The sequence below is a fragment of the Petaurus breviceps genome, unplaced genomic scaffold, assembly GCF_028583685.1.
Source record: "Petaurus breviceps papuanus isolate PSGF00001 unplaced genomic scaffold, PetGlider_PUasm1.0 90763, whole genome shotgun sequence".
Lineage (NCBI taxonomy): Eukaryota > Metazoa > Chordata > Mammalia > Diprotodontia > Petauridae > Petaurus > Petaurus breviceps.
This window is the reverse complement of record NW_027187340.1, coordinates 12365026-12383506: the sequence shown is the minus strand read 5'-3', so window position 1 is coordinate 12383506 and position 18481 is coordinate 12365026. Positions and strand designations below refer to the sequence as shown.

General features: G+C 36.0%; 1 protein-coding gene across 2 annotated transcripts in view; it reads left to right on the top strand.

The window, feature by feature from the left end:
* Window positions 1-18481, top strand: part of PDE1A (phosphodiesterase 1A) — a 494981-nt gene that overhangs the window by 294219 nt on the left and 182281 nt on the right. The window lies entirely within an intron of this gene.

Sequence of the window (18481 nt, the reverse complement as noted above, 5' to 3'; positions counted from 1 at the left end):
TATATATATATATATATATATATATATATATATATATATATATATAACTGGAGTATAAGCCTCTTAAAGGAAAAGCCTACTTTTATCCTTGTTTCCCAAGCACCTAGTTAGCACAGTGCCTTGAATCAAGATGGTATTTAATAAATGTTTGTCAAATTGAATTAAATGATAATCACTGACTTCTGATATACAGTAGTCTACTTGTCCTTATTACCCTTTCCAAGCACACACAAACCACTGGTCTTCCTTTCTTAGCCCTACAGTTCTTTCCAGTGTCTTTTTTCATCGTATCTTTCATTTATTAGATATCTGGAACAAAATGTCTGTCATGAGGGAAAAGAACCTATAAGAGATCGTAAAATGTCAATAATCAATTCATTCTGATAAAAGTTAAGCTTTCATAGATCTGTGAGCATGATTGAAATAGCCTAATTATTATTATGTTCATAAATTACTAACCTTTACCACAAACCATTTTGTGCTAATTCTATCCTAATAACACTTTACTTGTGGAAATCTAACAGCTCTCAAAGGCCAGGTCTTAGGCTACTCCTTTTAATTCAGGCACTTCAGTGCTTGACTGAACCACATGTTGGACCACAGAGAATAAAATTTTGTTTGGTTCAAGTAACACTTAAGCCCCTAAATCAAGGGTGGGGAACCTGTGGGCTCAAGACCACATGTGGCCTTCTAGGTCCTTGGGTACAACCTTTTGACTGAGTTCAAGATTTACAGAACAAATCCTTTTATTAAGAGGATTTGTTCTGTGAAGTTTGGATTCAGTCAAAGGGTCATACTTAAGGACCTAGAGGGCCGTCTGTGGCCTTGACGCTTCAGGTTCCCCACCCCTGCCCTAATATGTCCAGGGAAGACTTTGGGGATATAATGACCAAAATGTGACTGTCCCTGCCCTAAATAAAGGAGCATAAAGTGAGCAACATAAAAAATTTACTGTAAGTCAGGATCTTCACCTAGAAGTATAATATTAGCAGAGGCTGACAAAGAGTTTTGAAAAGTTTGTGAGAAGAGATTCTAAGAGGGTTAAATAAAGATCACATACACACTGATGAGGAACTTTATTTATGCAGGTATTAGTACCTATTTTGTAAATTATGTTGTTCAGTTGTTTTGGAGTTGTGTCTGACTCTTCATGAACCCATTTGGCGTTTTCTTGGCAAAGATACTAGAGTGGTTTGCCATTTTCTTCCCAGGCTCATTTTACAGATGAAGTGACTGAGGCAAACAGGGTTAAGTGACTTGCCCAGGGTCACACAGCTAGTAAGTATCTGAGATCAGATTTGAACTCACAAAGAGGTCTTCCTGACTGTGGACCTGGAATTCTAGCCACTGTATCACCAAATACTGACTAACTGGCCAGGAGAAAGTACCTCAGTATTCTAGCATTGTTCACATAACCTTTAAAGTTTTAAGCATATGTAGTGAGGCTGTCTCCCCACAAGTAGTAGGGAGAGTCTTATGTGTGAGGCTCAGAAGGAGGCCAGAATAGACACATCTATAGCCCTTCCCTGCTCCTCTGTTGCTCCAAAGGAAACTTTAATTCCTGCCAGGAGGGAAAGTAAGAAGTTGGGACCAGAGGCTGGTTACCACCCTTCCTGAAGTGAGAGGGCGCTAGGCTAGAATTATAACTACTCCCTCAGATTTTATTAGTCTAAAAGATAAAATTTTAAGGTTCAAGCTAAACTGATTACTATTTCTTAACAGAAATGGGGTCCCTAATTCTTATATCCAAGGCTTGAATTCCTTCCCACCAAATACCAGTTCCACAATTAAGACACATAATAAATAGCAAAAAAGTCCATTTATCTAAGTTGATAACAAAATACAACTTAGAGAAATTTAACTTATGACAATATATGGCAGACAATATAGATTGAAGGAGCCATCATCAGGAGTGAGATGGCTCAGTTCAGTCAAAAGAGTAACTAGGTTTCACCCAAAGGGAAATTCCTTGATATCTCTAGCATATTGTGAATGAGGACATGACAGAAGTTCTACGTGTCAACTTTTTCCCACATTCTTCCTCCCTTTGTGACACTGAAGAGAGATTGAAATCCTCTGTGTCTTCTGTCTTGATACTGGAAGCTAGAAAATGAACACAAAGGGACTAAAAATTTCAACCCAAAGCACCAAAAACCAAATTTTCCTTCTCTCCAATTTTTGCCAACTCCATACAAGTGCAGTCATTGATCTCTACCCACGAGGAAAGAGTCCCATACCAATGAACGTCGGGCATGAGCTATGGAATATCATTCTTTATTCACTATCTGCCCCTAAGGAAGTTTTTTTAATAGGATTTGTTTTGGATCATTTCATCATCACTTTGTAGGTTAGAATTCATAATCCAGATGCCCCTGGAAAAACCTGTTTACAGTGAATCTTCTTTGGTGAGCCAGTGGGGGAAAAATAGTGGTCTGGAAAAAAATAATAAAAACAACATTAACAAAACAAAGCTAATATGATTTTAGAATGTAATCAGAGACAGAAAGTATCCAGAGCTAGAGGGGCTATAACCTTGTTTGTTCAGCTCTGGTCTGATCACAATCATACTCTTGTTTTCAGTTCTGGGTGAGACATTTTAGGAAGGGTATTAAGATGAATGAACAGTTCAGAGGATGGAAATAATAGTGGTGAAAAGCCTTGAGATCATGCCATTTGAAGATCACTCAAAGGAACTGATAATGGTCGACTTGAAAAGAGAAAGCGTATACAGGTCATAACAGCTGTCTTCAAGTATTTGAATTGCCTGTTGTGTAAAAGAGGGGTTAGATTTGCTCAACTTGGCCCTAGAGGTCAGAACTAGGAGCACTGGGTGGAAATTTCAGAGGAGCAAATAAGAGTCCTGATGTAACTTTCCAAATAAAGAGAGCTCTCTAAATGTAGTGTAGACAACTTCAGAAAATAACAGTACATTTGCTCTCCCTGGTGGGTTTTCAAGAAAAAGTTGAATGACCCCTCTTCATACATAGGGGAGAGAAGATTCTTTTTCAGGTACAATTTGTGCTGGATAATTTCTCTTTCTCCTCCCAGCTCTGAGATTTTCTGATGCTGAACAGAATTTTATGGAGACAGCTCCGTGGGCAGGATAAAATTACAAACCAGAAACCTCCTAATTAGTACTTTTACTGTCTGTCTCATGAGAAATCAAGTAGTTCGTCAGACGTAGGTGGATTAGAGGTCAGTGGTCCCTTTCTGGTGTTATTTTTTTGTTAATAGGGGAGGGAGTGGATCAAGCAAAAGTGAAACATTTCAGTAAATGCAAATGCCTCCTTTTTGAAATATAATGAAGTATTTTAGATAGGAAACATGAATTGGTTATATAGCTCTGAACCAGGAACCTAAAGGCATGGAGAATGTACTGGCGTAGGTTTATTCAATATATTCATCTATCCAGGATATAATCTTTTAGAAGAAGTATCATTTTCATCCTAAACTTTTCTCTGCTCTTCTTTTGGGCACTTCTCTCCCCACAGTTAAAATTTATTGGGGAGAATCAGTGGCCAACCAACCTGTTTTATGTACTCTATGAAGGGGGCATTCAAATGGGAAGCTAGTGACCATCACCCACCTAGAGAGCCCTTAGTCACAGGGCATCAGGTTTCACTATGGGCTCACAACATCCACACCAGTAGATCCATCTGGAATATGATGAAAAATTGCCCATTACTTGGATATGGAGCCTAAATGATCTATGGGGTAGGATTATCTTCTTTATTCTGGATCCATCCAGCATTTCAGCAGTCCTTGCTATGATAAGCTTACCTCAACCCTGATACATACATACATACATACATATATATACACACACACATATATATATGCTTACCTCAACCCTGATACATACATACATACATACATACATATATATATATACACACACATATATATATACATACATACATATATATGTATATTCCTGGAAACTTTTTCCCACACCATTGCTATGGGTAGAAGGGTAAGAATATATTTTTCTTTTTTTTTTAATGTATTTTATTTTTAATTTATGAAATAAAACAAGTATTTCCATAACAGTATAATAAAAAGATGATTGCACATGAAATTGCAAATCTACTACATACAACTTGCTATTCCTTTTAAATAATAATAAACTTATAATATAAAATCCTTTTTCCTTCTTTTCAGCTCCCTTCCCCCATGGCAACTATTAGACACAAATATATATATATATATATACACACACACACACACACACACACACACACACACACACACACACACACACATATGTAAAATTATTCTACACATACTTCTATTTATCAGTTCTTTCTCTGGATGCAGATAGCACCTTCATGTGTCCTTTATAGTTAATTTGGGTATTTATAGTACTCACAATGACTTATTCACTCAAAGTCATTCTTAAACTTATATTGCTGTTATTGTATACAGTGTTCTCTTGGTTCTTCTCATTTTGCTCTTCATTATTTTGAGCAAGCCTTTCCATGTTTTCCTAAGATAATTATTTGTTACAAATTTTTTGGAAAACCGGAAAGCAGTATGGCAGAAACTGGCCATAGATCAGTATCTTATATCATTTACCAATATAAGGTCAAAATGGATACATGACATCCATGATACATGAAGAGAGATATAAGAAAATTAGAAGAACATGGAACATGTTACCTATCAGACTTATGGATAAGTGAACGCTTTATTATAAATAAGAGAGAGAGTAAAGTTATGTATAAAATGGATAACATTAAATTAAAAAGGATTTGTACAAATAAAACAAATGTAGACAGAATCAGAAAGAAAGCAGAAAGTTGGGAAGAATTTTTTTTTCAAGAAGTGATAGGCTCTTAGAGATGACAGATCATTTCCATTAATTAGTATTTGGGGAGGGTTTTAAGCACTAGGAGGAGACAAGTTCTCAGAATCTCCAGGGAATTGCAAAATCATAGGCCTAGGTAGACAGAGGCAGACATGGAAGCCAGTATACAATAAGCATGCCCAAGTGCTGGTAATGATTGCCTTCTATCCGTGCTCTCCTCTGGTATCATATGGTATCACAGCCATGAGATCTAAGGAGGTGTCATATAAGATGGATGGTGTCCATTTTTATGGTTTTCCTACTGCAGAGGGGCAAGGAATGGCCATAGTATGTGCAGTGGGCTCACATATGAGCTTCCTTTTATAAAAATGATTTCAAGGAGGCAGATTGCTTTAGAAAAACTGTCCTTCCTCTAGTGCTTCTGTTGCATGCCTTCTGACCATCAAAATGACCTCTATAAATGGAAACCTCAGTTTTGGCTCTTGGTTTCCCATTCCTGTCTCATCCCCTGGACTTGGCTGTGACATTCTTTAGAAACTGGTCCCTGACCTATGAGAAATACAAATTGTAGTTTGATCCTGGGTAGCTAGGTGGTGCCATGGATCGAGAGTTGGCCCTGGAGTCAGAAAGACTCATCTTCCTGAGTTCAAATTCAGCCTCAAACTAGCTGTGTGATCCTGGGCAAGTCACTTAACCTTCTTTGTCTCAGTTTCCTCATCTGTGAAATGAGCTGGAGAAGGAAATGGCAAATCACTCCAGTATCTTTGCCAAGAAACCCCCCAAGTCAGACAAAATTTAAAAATGATCAAACAACTTTCTGAATCCAAGCCTAGCACTTTATCCTCTGTGCCATTTAACTGCCTCAAATTTAGGTACTTTTTTTTGGCAGCCTGGAGTCACGTGTCACAGTTTCTGTATATTTGGCTTTGGACAATAAATCTAGAATAAGGGTGACCCATATGTAATTTCTTGTGGTGATATCCTGGCCCTGAATCAGTAGCATAAAGCCCTCTGTTTCTAGAAACAAATCTGTATGAATCAGCCATTTCTTTGAAGTTTCATTGTCAGTGAAGTCATATGAATTTCACCTTTGTAGGAATTTTTGGTTCCACGCTTGGATCTGAGTGATTTCATCGTCCCCATCCAGAGGGAATCACCATTTGGTTACTTCTACAGATTCAGGGCATGTACCTACAGTGTTGTCAGCTTTACAGTTATTCAGTGAAGTGACATCTACTTGTTCTAACAGTATTTCTGCAAGTTTTTAACCTGCTGTCATATGATCTGAAAACTCCCATCAATCTGCTTTCTCCTTTTTGACAAGATTGTTATTATTATTATTGCAGCTGTTGATGTTTTCATTGTTCACTTATCATTAACACAGTAGATTGTGAATTACCACATTAAATTAGATCAATGACTTACCATTTCATCTGATATTTTTCTTGTGTATTTAAAAATTTTCTGTTTGCAGCATCAGATATATCCAAAATGCCTTGGGCCCATAATTTTAGACAGTCCCTATGTAGCAAGACTTGTCAATACTAGAATATTGTAATCTGATTGTTGATAACGTTGCTAGATTTGGTTATGTAATCTTATTTTATGAGGGAAATGTGAAGCTCTTTGGACATATACAAATTGTATTGAACACTTTTCTGGTACTTGAGCCTTTAGGAAATTATAAAGTATTGAATATTTTTCTCTTTGGGAAATTGTAATTCTATATTTGAACAAGAAAAATAGTCATTTTTTAAACAGATCAATTCTTTTTCTTCAAAAGAAGGAGTTGTTTCTTCTCTGTGATTCTACTTGCTTGAATGAATCAGACAGCCAATCATTTATGTTTAAAGATAGTGTTGCTATTTTGAAACCTTTCTTCTCTTTGAGTGTGTGCCCTGATCATTAGAACTGACAGAAGTCCCTTCAAAAAGCTAAACAGATCAAAGTTGGCTTACTTCACATTATTCTCTTTTGACTTTAAGGTTTTTACAGCACTATAGGGGGGTAGGTTTTTTTCTTTTGAGAAAGCTAGATATATCTTTGGGGTTCAATATTGCTTTAAACATTTTTTCATATCTTTGCTAATCTAATTTTAAATCTTATTACATTCAATTATATTAGGTATATAATTAGATTTTGTAATACAAAATGGTATTAGATATCAGTTTTAAAAAGGTATTTTTTCTATCACGTTATTGTTTAGAAACTGAAAATATAATTGATGCTATACTTTTGAATACTAATCATTTATAATTTCATGCTTTGATGTTTCAGTGCATCTTTGATCTCAATGATGGACTTCTTCCAATGATGGTCTCTTATTCCCCTTCAATTCATGTCCCTGTCTTCCTACAAATCCCCCACAGCAGGTGTTCATCTGAGGGACTGGGGGCCTTCTAGTTCCCTTGACATTGCATGAATGCAAATCATATTGCCCTTTGGTTATTGCTCAGTCTTGACATCTGACAGTGCACTTTTCATAATCTCATAGTTTCTTACAAATCTGATTCTATCACATATACTTTTACCAGTAATACTGAGACTGAGAGAGATTCAGCAGGTTACAAATGTTTGTCTTATGAATGATTCCAAAACAAAAAGGAAAACTTTACTTTTGTTTGTAGGTCACACATCTTACAGATTTACTTGGTATAATCTAAATGGATTTATACAATTTTTGGTTTGATATTTCAATTGCCTTTACCCATTAACTCCAACCCACATTAATGTTTAACTTCCAGATCAATAATAGTCCTTTTTGGATTTTATTTTATGCCTTATATTCTTCTTTAATTGACTTATCTGAAGCTATACCTTCTCAATGAGACTTAGGTGTCTTTTTTGTCTCATAGTTCTCACTGAACTTGGTAGGCATTTAGCAGGTGTTCAACAAATACTCTTTAAAAAGAATTGAATAGCATTTAGAGTTTTTAAAAGTTACTTTTTTGAATAATGTATTCATTTATCCTCTCTGATATTATCAACAATTTTATGGTTCTATTCAGTGATGCGTAATTAAGGAATAGAGTGCAGCTCAAGAACAAGAAATATGTTGCACTTATAAGCAACTGAACCGGGTTATTTAATAAAGACTCTATTAACTGTACAGCTGAGCATCACAATATCTGGAACCACAGCTGTTCTATTGTGATAATTTTCAGGAATTAATTGTAATGTACTTAAGGATGGCAAAAACTATGGTAAAATGGAAAAAAACATAGATCTGGACTGGAGGAAATCATGTTTATGCTTTCAGCTCTACTGTTAACTCATTGTATGATTTTATTTTTCTGGTCTCTTATTTTCTCATCTGTAAAATGAGAGGCTTGGACTCAATGATATCTGTGTCTCTTTTCAATTCTGAGTCATTATATCCATATGATATTATCTTGAATTATTATACTGTAGAGCTGCAGATAAAAATTCAGATATAGGACTTTCCTCATAATAGCTGAGTGAGGTAGCCAAAGCGTATATTATTTTTATTGTGCAGATGATAAACTGAAGCCCCCAAATTGGAAGTGACCAATACTAATAAGTGGTAGGAATGGAATTGAAAACCAGGTCTCCACCCCCACCCCGCCCCCATTATGCTGCATCATTTTTCCAGCTAGCATCTCTCCTTTCCAACAATCTGGTCAAAAAAAAAATGATGCTACTAAGTGCCTAATAGCCATCCAAAGGAAAAGAAGTATGATCATCATGACAAGAAACTGTGAAGTGCTAGAAATTCTCTCCATATGTGATTGCAGGGCACAAGAGTTCAGTTTGGAGGGTATCCTGGCCCTGAATCAGTAGCATAAAGCCCTCTGTTTCTAGAAACAAATCTGTATAAATCAGCCAATCTTGTAAGCAGAATGACCACTAGGCAGATAGTTACTAGCTCAGGTTTTAAAGGCATTTTACGAAGTAGCTTATTTACAATAAACCTGAGGGGAAGATATGTGGATATTATTATTACCTAGATCAAACCTGGTTTAATAGAGGAAGAGTGAGCATATGAGGAAGGAGGGCTTTTCTAATGCTTATATAAAATAGTTGTTTGTCATTTACTCTATGGGCTGAATTCATGAGACTGAAATAAAACTTACCAAGTCTCTGACAGTGGAAGAAATTGAAATATGATTTAGGATAGTTTTCATTTGATTTGGCTTATTTACACCCTATTTATGTATTTATGATTCTTTGACAAGTAGGGAGATTTAACCATATAAATATTTGTTAAAATCTTATTCATTTAGAAACCACTAGGCTGGTGTTTTGGGGGAGTGGGGAGGGGCTGGCTATGAATTATACATTATGAAGGTGACTATAAAAATATCACTATTTATATTTGCATTTCTCCAATTAAAATAGTTTACCTATTTTAATCTCCATCAACATTGTTATTCTTTTCTATAAAAATAAATTTATTATTTTACTTATTTAAAACATTCTTTTCTTTTTCAATTTTGAGTTCCAAATTTTCTCTGTCCCTCCCACCCTCCCCCACCCACTGAGAAGGCAAGCAAAATGATATCAGTTATGGTGGCTAAGTGGTACAGTGAATAGACCACCAGTCCTGGAGTCAGAAGGACCTGAGTTCACATCTGGCCTCAGATCATTAACACTTACTAGCCATGTAACCTTGGGAAAGTCACTTAACCCCAATTGCTCAAAAAAAAAAAACCAAACCAATAGTCTACCTATTAATGTGAATCTTTAAGGGGCGGCTAGGTGGTGCAGTGAGTAAGAACGCTGGCCTCGGAGTTGGGAGGACCCAGGATCAGCTCCGGCCTCAGATTCTTAACACCCACACACACACAAAAAAAAACTGGCCGTGTAACCTTGGGCAAGTTACTTAACACCAATTGCTTTAAAAAAAATTGTATCAGTTAAATATGTGATATCATTCATAACATGTTGCCATATATCCATATAGCAAAAAAAGAAAGAAAGAAAGGAAGGAAAGAAGGAAGGAAGAAAGGAAAGAAGGAAGGAAGGAAGGGAGGAAGGAAGGAAGGAAAGAAGGAAGGAAGGAAGGAAGGAAGGAAGGAAGGAAGGAAGGAAGGAAGGAAGGAAGGAAGGAAGGAAGGAAAAAAATACTTCAATTTCCACTCAGTTCATGAGTTCTTTCTCTGGAGGTGGATAGTATTTTTTTTTAATCATGAGTCCTTTGGAATTGTCTTTTATCATTGTATTGCTCAGAGAAGCCAAGTCTTTCACATTTAATATCATTACAGCATTGCTGATACTGAGCACAATGATCTCCTGGTACTTCTCATTTCACTTTGTATCAATTCATATAGGTCTTGCCATGTTTTCTCTGAAATCATCTCCCTCATAATTTCTTACTGCACCATAGTATTCCATCACAATCATAGGCTTCAACTTGTTTAGCCATTCTTCAATTCTTTGCTACCCTAAAATAACTGTCATAAATATTTTTGTACATATAGGCCCTTCTCCTTTTTCTTTGATCTCTTTGGGGTACAGACCTAGTCATGGCATTGCTGAGTCAAAGACTATGCACAATTTCATAGCCCTTTAGGCATAGTTCCAAATTGTTCTTCAGAACAACTGGACCAGTTCATAACTCCACCAACAATCTATTAGTGTACTTATTTTCTCTCATTTTCTCCAGCATTTGTAATTTCTGATAGGTTTGAGGTGGTAACTCATGGATGTTTTAACTTGCATTTATTTCTCTAATAGTGTTTTAGAGCATTTTTTTCATATGACTATAGATAGCTTTGATTTCTTCTCCTGATCACTGCCTGTTGATAGCCTTTGACCATTTATCAATTGGAGAATGCCTTTGAATATTTGTTGATTTTCTGTATAAACTAGTGTTTTAAAAGTAACATAATATACACCTAAGTATATTCAATTTAGAATTTTCAAAAATATAGACAGGTTCTTATAATCAATCAATATGAATTTATTAAATAGCTACTATGTGTAGGATACTTTGATATTCATATTCCTCCTATTTTGGAGAAACTTAGCTGGGTTTAATGTAAAAGTAATATATAGATTGAAGCTCATTCTGATCTCTAATAGGCAGGAACCCTAAATCAAGTGGCAAACTATTTTTTTTCTTGGAACTAAAGAGTAGAGTTAATAAGATGGAAATTTCTAGCAACAGAATCATTCTCACTCTGCTCCACCCACCCTGATCTCCCATAGACTCACCTCAAAATGGAAAATTTGTATGGTGAGTTATGGAAGAGTTTAGGCTTTGTTCTTGCATCAGGGGTATAAGACCCCCTGCCAAAGTTCTTCTTGCTTCATCTCCCAGAAGATGATCATATCTTGTTGCTTCTCATTTCTGCCTCCTGAAGATGCTTGATGGGATCCCAGAACTTTGTTTCTGTACCAATTCACCCTGTATCTGCCTCTGTTTAAACAAAGGCATTTTGGCTCACTGCTACACTCTTCTTCCATAAGCTATCATCTGTCCAACTTCTCTCTTTATGGTCTTCCCCATGTTGCTCTCTGCTTCTATAGCTTCTCTTCTCTTAAGCTCTCTTCCCCTCTGCTACTTCCCACTATTGCTATGAAGATCATTTGGGGGAAAAGGGATCATCAGTTGTAAAGATCAGGAAGAGCTTCATATAGCAGATGGTGCTTGTGTTAAACCTTGAAGGAAGGTAACCAGTGAAAGAGAGTTATGTGTGAAAACAGAGTAAATGTAAAGGCTAGTTTGGTTGGAGCATAGGGTACATGAAGGGAAATAAATTGCATAAATAATGAAAAGGTTGGAGGGAATGAGGTTGTGAGGAACTTTATGGGAAGACCAGAAGAGTGGATATTTTATTCTAGAGGTAATAGGGGACCACCTAAGTTTATTGAATTAGGAAGTGATATGGTCAGATCTACACTTCAGGAAAATTACTTGTTAATTTATTGACTAATTGATTTTAGTCTACAAGTATCTCTTTTTTCTAGGTAAAGGATGGAAATGGAGTTAGAATAAAATATTTTCAGGTGGCTGTGCCATGCAGCCATATTTAATTAACAGCTATGCTCCAAGCCCTAAAATTCTTTTGTCTTGGTACTGGAAATCATCCAAAGTAATTTCTAAGAAATTCAGCTAAAGTATTTTAGAATGGTACTTCAGTGCTTTTATAAGCCACAATTTGTTTTGTAAGCACATTTTCCAGGAAAGGGATTAAATCCTAACAGGCAATATAGATAAGCAACAAATCCTTCTGCTTATTGTATCTCTGTAGAGTGGGGGAATAGGGAACACATTCTTTGTTTCTGGTATTTGTGGGTCATTATAGAGAAGAATCATTTGCTTATATTTTATTGAAAGGTACTCATAAAAATGCACATAACTTCTGGAAACATGATAATAGTATGAGAACCCTTAGTCACTGGTCGTTATTCTTGAATTTCAAGAATTTACTTTCTTTAATAGAAAAATAGCCAACCTGGGCCCTGCAGGGAATAATCAATACCTGAAAGCTACCCTTTGTGAAGTTTCTACTCTTGTAGGGAATGTGAAAGAATAGACCATGTTGTATCTATAGGTCACATTCTTTTCTGGCCACCTGTTTCATTCTAAGTGAAATTGAAAACATTGATTATTCTGTTCTGAAAATAGAGCTCAAGACCTTAATATATATTCTCAATCTCCTCTCTGTATTTTATTCCAGCTATGCCTCTGATGAAATGTGCATTTGATATAAGTATGGGATAGTGGAAAATGTACTAATTCTTGAGTTGTAAGGCCTGGATTCAATTGCCACCCCTAATACTGATAATTTTGGTGACTGTAGGTCATTCCCTTAAACCCATTGAGTCTCACCTTCCTCATATATAAAATTAAGGGGTTCAACTATATGACCTCTGGAATCCATTCCAGCTCTAACGCTTTGATCCTGTGATTTTTTCCCTTTTTCCATAGATGCCCTAACATTTCTTTTTCTTGTATGCTTAGCCTAAAGGAATGTACTTACATAATTTTGTACAACATTAAAAAATAATGTTAATTGAACAAGAATTTTCTGAGGAATGGGGGAAAGAATTCTGTCAGGTCTTCCCAAAGGTACAGTAGAGCATAATAGTAGAGGACTAGATTTGGAGTCAATTCAATTCACCTCAATAAACATTTATTAAACACCTACTATATACCAAGCACCATGTTAAGCACTAGAGATACAAATAAGGAAAAGTCCCTCAAGGACCTTACAATTTAGTGGGGAAAGACCACACACAAAATACACAAAAGAAAGCTTAGAAAGGGGGAGAAGGCACTTCATCCTAGGCATGATGATGTAGGAGTAGATTACAAGAGCAAACCTGGTAGGAAGTGGTTGGGCTATGAGATCTCTGAGCCCTAATGGAGGCTTTTGGAGCTGTTCTTTGTTCCACACTCCAACCCTCCAATCAGTGAGGCAGAGGTTACTGAGGGTACCGAGGAAGTGTGAGAACCAAAGTTAATGCAGTCTCTGCCCAGGGTGATGAGTTAGTTTCCTAGTGATGAGTTTTTAGAGTCACATTGAAAGTAGTTGTCCTGAGTAATAAACTAGTGACTTGGTTCTCAAATATTTTTTTCTCCAGTAAAACTTACTCCATGCTTTCATTTTTATTCTTTTGCTATTTCTGCCTTTTTTGCATCTGGAGACTTTTTTATATAACTTGGTGTGCTTAGAGGGAAGGTCAGGGAAAATTGTCCCTTTGGAAACATCTCACCTTGTCATCTGCCCAAAAATCTTTTTCACTCTGAGTTATTTTACGATACATAGCACCCTTATCAGCTTAAAAAATCCCAACCATGGAAATTCAGATGAACAAACAAATAAAAAAAATACCAGGTATTTCATAGTTTCTCCACAGCATTATATTGAATCCTCTTCAGTGGCAAGTCAGATGGAAAAGTCCCATGGTCCTCAGGGTACAGCAGCAATAATGCCTCTTAAATGTCATTTCCACTGCTGAACTCATAGCTTATGATGCTGAATCATTTGCCAAATTAAGCAGTTCTTAACCTCAAGGAGCTTACATACTATCAAGAAAGATAAAAATATATAAAACAAACATAAAGAGGATAAATGTAATGTAGTTAAGTATGGGATAGTTTGAGGAGGAAGGCACTAGCAGTTGGGGGAATCAGGAAAAGCTTTATATAAAAGACGCCCCCTAAGTTGTGTCACTTGAGAACAAACCCAGAATTGAAAAAAAAAGTCTTAGAAAAAAGTTTACTAGTTAGTCTGGCAGAGGGTAAGAGCCTTAATAGGTGGCCCGTTCCCCTCCACCACTATGAGTTGGACATTAGATAGGATTCAAACAAAGAAGCAAGGAAAACAGTCATCTGTTCCAGATAAGACACATAGGTTATTTGAGATGTCTAACAGGAGGAAACTCCTTACATTCCTTGTGATGATTTCCACTGCTAAAATCATATCAGTTTCTGATGTTGAACCAGTTGATAATGCCAAATGAAACAGTTCCTAACCACATATAATATTTGGCCTCCCAGGAAGGTTTTTGGGGTCAGCATAACCTGGACATCCTGAGTTAAGTATTAAATGAATCTATTCTCTAAGCAACACATCTGGTCTCTCAGGCAAGCTGGGCTAGGTTCAAACAATGCAATAAAGTTTTCCTACAGTTCCCTACCTTTTGAGCTTTTTTAAGTCCAGCATTGCTCTTACTAGAGGAAACATGATTACAGAAGCAGATAGCTAGATTAAGGTATCAAAGGAAGTTCATTAAAATCACCCATCAGGTTTATTTCATCTCCTCCTCTGCTCATCTTATCAATAACTTGATAGACTTCCTTGAAGGAATGATGGGGACCATTCTGATGACAACTCATAGTCAGAGGGATCAAACTGACTAAGCGTCAGAGACTGTAAGACTTGCACCAGGAAACAAGACCAAAAACATAATACAGGGAGATTTCCTAGTCAATGAATGAACACATGGCCACAAGTATAACAAAAAATGTTTAAAAGGATAGATTCACAGTCCCATGCCTTCTCTGATGTCATGAAAGTTGGACAAACTTAGTTAAGCAAAGTCATAATCTCATACAACTTCTAAGGAAACAACCCTAATTAAACAGATTCTATAGAAAAACTAAATCATGTTATAGATTCAACTACATTTAATCATCTTATTTCATCTTGGGTCTTAGTTGTCCAATGTAACCATCTGATACTTGGAAACATATTCCATTGGAAAGTCTTGAATAGATCTCATTCCCAGGGCAATTCTGGAGGGGTGTTTCTCTTAAATTTGATTTTCCAGATGCTAGTTCATGTGGTAAGTCAGTCCTTTTGTCATTGTTCTTAATAGAAACACTTTTAAGACCAGTCATATTTCTCTATTATTTGAGCTAGCTAGGTGGTGTGGTGGATAGAGTACTAGGCTTGATGGCAGGAAGACTCACTTTTATGAATTCACATCTGGCCTCAGATACTTAGCAGTTGGATGACCCTGGGCAAATCACTGAACCCTGTTTGCCTCAGTTTCCTCATCTATAATATGAACTGGAGAAGGAAATGGCAGATGACTCCAGTATCTTTGCCATGAAAACCTCAAATGGAGCTATGAAGAGTTGGATATGACTGAAATGACTGAACAACAACAATCCACAATCCAAATATCTATGTATCTATCTGTCTACCTACCTATCTACCTGCCTATCTGTCTATCTGTTTGTCTGTCTCTGTCCGTCCATCCATCCATCTGTCTATCTAATCTATCTATCTCTCCTAGTTCTTGGAGAAAACAATCCAATTTTGTTGCTTTCTCAAGGGAAAAATTGCTACACCATTAAAATACAAAACTTTACATAAAATTTAAAACTTTCACACCTTTATCACATCGCATCTTTGTTCTATCTTCCCTATTGGGAATATATAATGAGATACTTTAAGAACCTAATCATATACGTGAATATATGACTGAATATATAGTGAATACAAATTCAAAATAGAAAAATTAAAAGCAATAAGACCTTTCATACTTGCATCCAATTATAGTAACTCAGAGATGTTTGAATATTGCAGCAACAATGATTCACCTGGTTTTCAAATGGTTCACACATATTTTAGAAAAAGAAACTTTTACAATTCACCTGCCCCTGGTTATAACAATTTATAATGAAAGAAAGAAAGGATATGTTTATAACAATATAAAGACTGTCCCTTCAAGGGCAGAGTCTGACCTGACATCAGGAGAAGGAAAATAGGAAAAGTATCCTTAGTTCTGTTTGATTACAGGTGATAGTTATAGTTAAACTTTGTTTTAGAATAGTCAATTATGCTGCAAAGTTTATTATTATTCACAAGGCATCAGAGTCAAGCTGAGACCTTATCAGGTGGGAACCTTCCTCTTCAGAAAGGAAATAGCACAACAGAGAAAGTTTGTCAAGAGGATCCTACAATAGCATTTGCAAGGTCATCTTCTCACTCTTCCCAGGCACAGACAGCCATCTATAACAGTTCTCAGATCACACTCCCTTTGAAAAACACAGAGCATTTCCTGTGAATGGTGGATTATTGGTTTAATGACAATCCAGACAAGAATACCTGAACTAAAAAATCTCAGAATAATGTCAAATTACAATCCAAAGAGATTTTACCTCAAATAGTAAGTTTCATTAATCACATCTGAGAGCTAGTTATAGCTATTTTTCTCATGTTTTTGCCATAACAGCAATAAACACATACAAGTTCTTATTGTAAAATCCTTTCTAGCTCAAATCCATCCTGCAGCTAAAATAAATCATTAGAAAAATTTTTAAATCATGTTCTGGAGTTTCACACATGGTGAAACCTCAATACATGCAATTTAAGATGCACTTCCATAATTTTCATAAGAAGCAGACAAACAATCTGTCAGATTAAAAAATCACTCTCTACAAAATAACTTACAAGCCCTTTCACCTCAGCCATGAAACATCTTAGTTTCTCATTAAACCACTTCATTATTTTAGCAAAACATTCTTTCAGCAAGGCAGATAATATTTTATGACTCTTGCTAAAGTCTTCCCTGAAGATTCAGGGAACTAAAAATTTGGCAACTCCCCAAAGAACTTTATAAATAATGCGAATCTCTGGTATTTTCCCAAACTGTAAATGATAACTATTATTAAAGCAAAATATACCCAATTGAATATTTGAATGTTTTTCAAACCATAATGACAACAGTCTATCAAAAGAAGAGTTACTTTTCCAATGATATGATTGCATCACCCTGTGGGTATCATTTCTCAAATTAACATTATTTCTTATGCAATGATTTCCCAAAAATAAAAATACAAGAAAAATTAGAAACCCAACAAAAACATAAATAATATTTTAGATTTTTAAGACATTGAAAAAGTTATTGCCAGTCAAACATCATTACCCCATTTATAGGGGAGAGCCAATGCCAAGATGAGATATGGATTATCACAAAGGAGGAACAGATAGAAGGCCAATCTTACTGGATCATAAATTGCAAGAGGGAAGTAATGTCTAATGATGCTACTAAGGGAGATGGGATGACAGCAGGTTGTGAAGGACTTCACAAGTTACACAAAGGAGTTATTATTTTATCCAAGAGGCAATAGAGAGTCACTAGAGTTGATTGGTAGAGAGGGGAAGAAATAACATGGTCATTTCTGAACTTAAGGAAAATGACTCATTGCAGGTTATAGAATGATGTAGAATTATGAGAGAGTTAAGGCAGGGAAGTCAGTTTAAAAGATGTTACAATAATCTAGGCAAGAACTTATAAGAGCCTGAACTAGTGTGGTGGTTTGTTGAATAAAAAGTAGTTAAATATGAGAGATTCTATGAAAGAAGAAAGAGAAAAATTGACAGCTGATTGTCAATCAGTTACCCTGGGTCAAGGGGACATGAGGATTGTCAAGAATAATGCCAAGGTTGGGAACTCCAGGGACTGGGAGGATGGTGGTGGTTTTGACAGAAATTGGGATGTTTTAGAAGATGAGAAGGTCTGGGAGGAAGCAAAATGAGTTAGGGTTTGTTTATGTGTATGAGGAGAGGGATGGAGGGAAGTTGGGGAAAATCCCTGTAGTTTTGACCCAGGGAAAAAAACTTCAAATTCTTGCCATTTTTCTTCTTACTTTCACTTCTTGCTATTCATTTCCTTTCCCTTATACCAGTTGTTAGTTTTTATTGACCAAAGAAGGTATGGCAAGAAGGTATGGTCAAATGAGAGCTTGAATCTTTCCTGAAAGAAATTACTCAAAAGCAACAAATCCATTGGGAAAACTATTGCAGATAATGTGTTTTTGAGATGTATATCTCAAAAATATTATCATATCAAATAAATATGTGTAGGTAAATATGTGTAGGTAAATATGTTTTGATATATAAAAATATATTATCATATAAAATTTACATAAACATATATGTGTTTTTATACGCACATAAGCTTCAGTGTCACAAAATATGCCCAAGTTCTGCCTGGAAGTTTATTACAGTACATTTTACAGGCAACTCTGTAAGACTAAGTTGCAGAAAAGATGCTTTCCTGAATTGGTAGATGGAGTTCATCTGGGGATTCAATCAGTGAAGTCATAGGCTCAGATCCTATTCCTGTGACAGTAACAACATCAATAGTGAGAGCAATAATAAAGTATCAATCAATCAATACATGTAGCTTTGTAGGTATTTAAGCGTATACCCTAATTAGCATCCTTTGTAATCTTAGAAACATTGA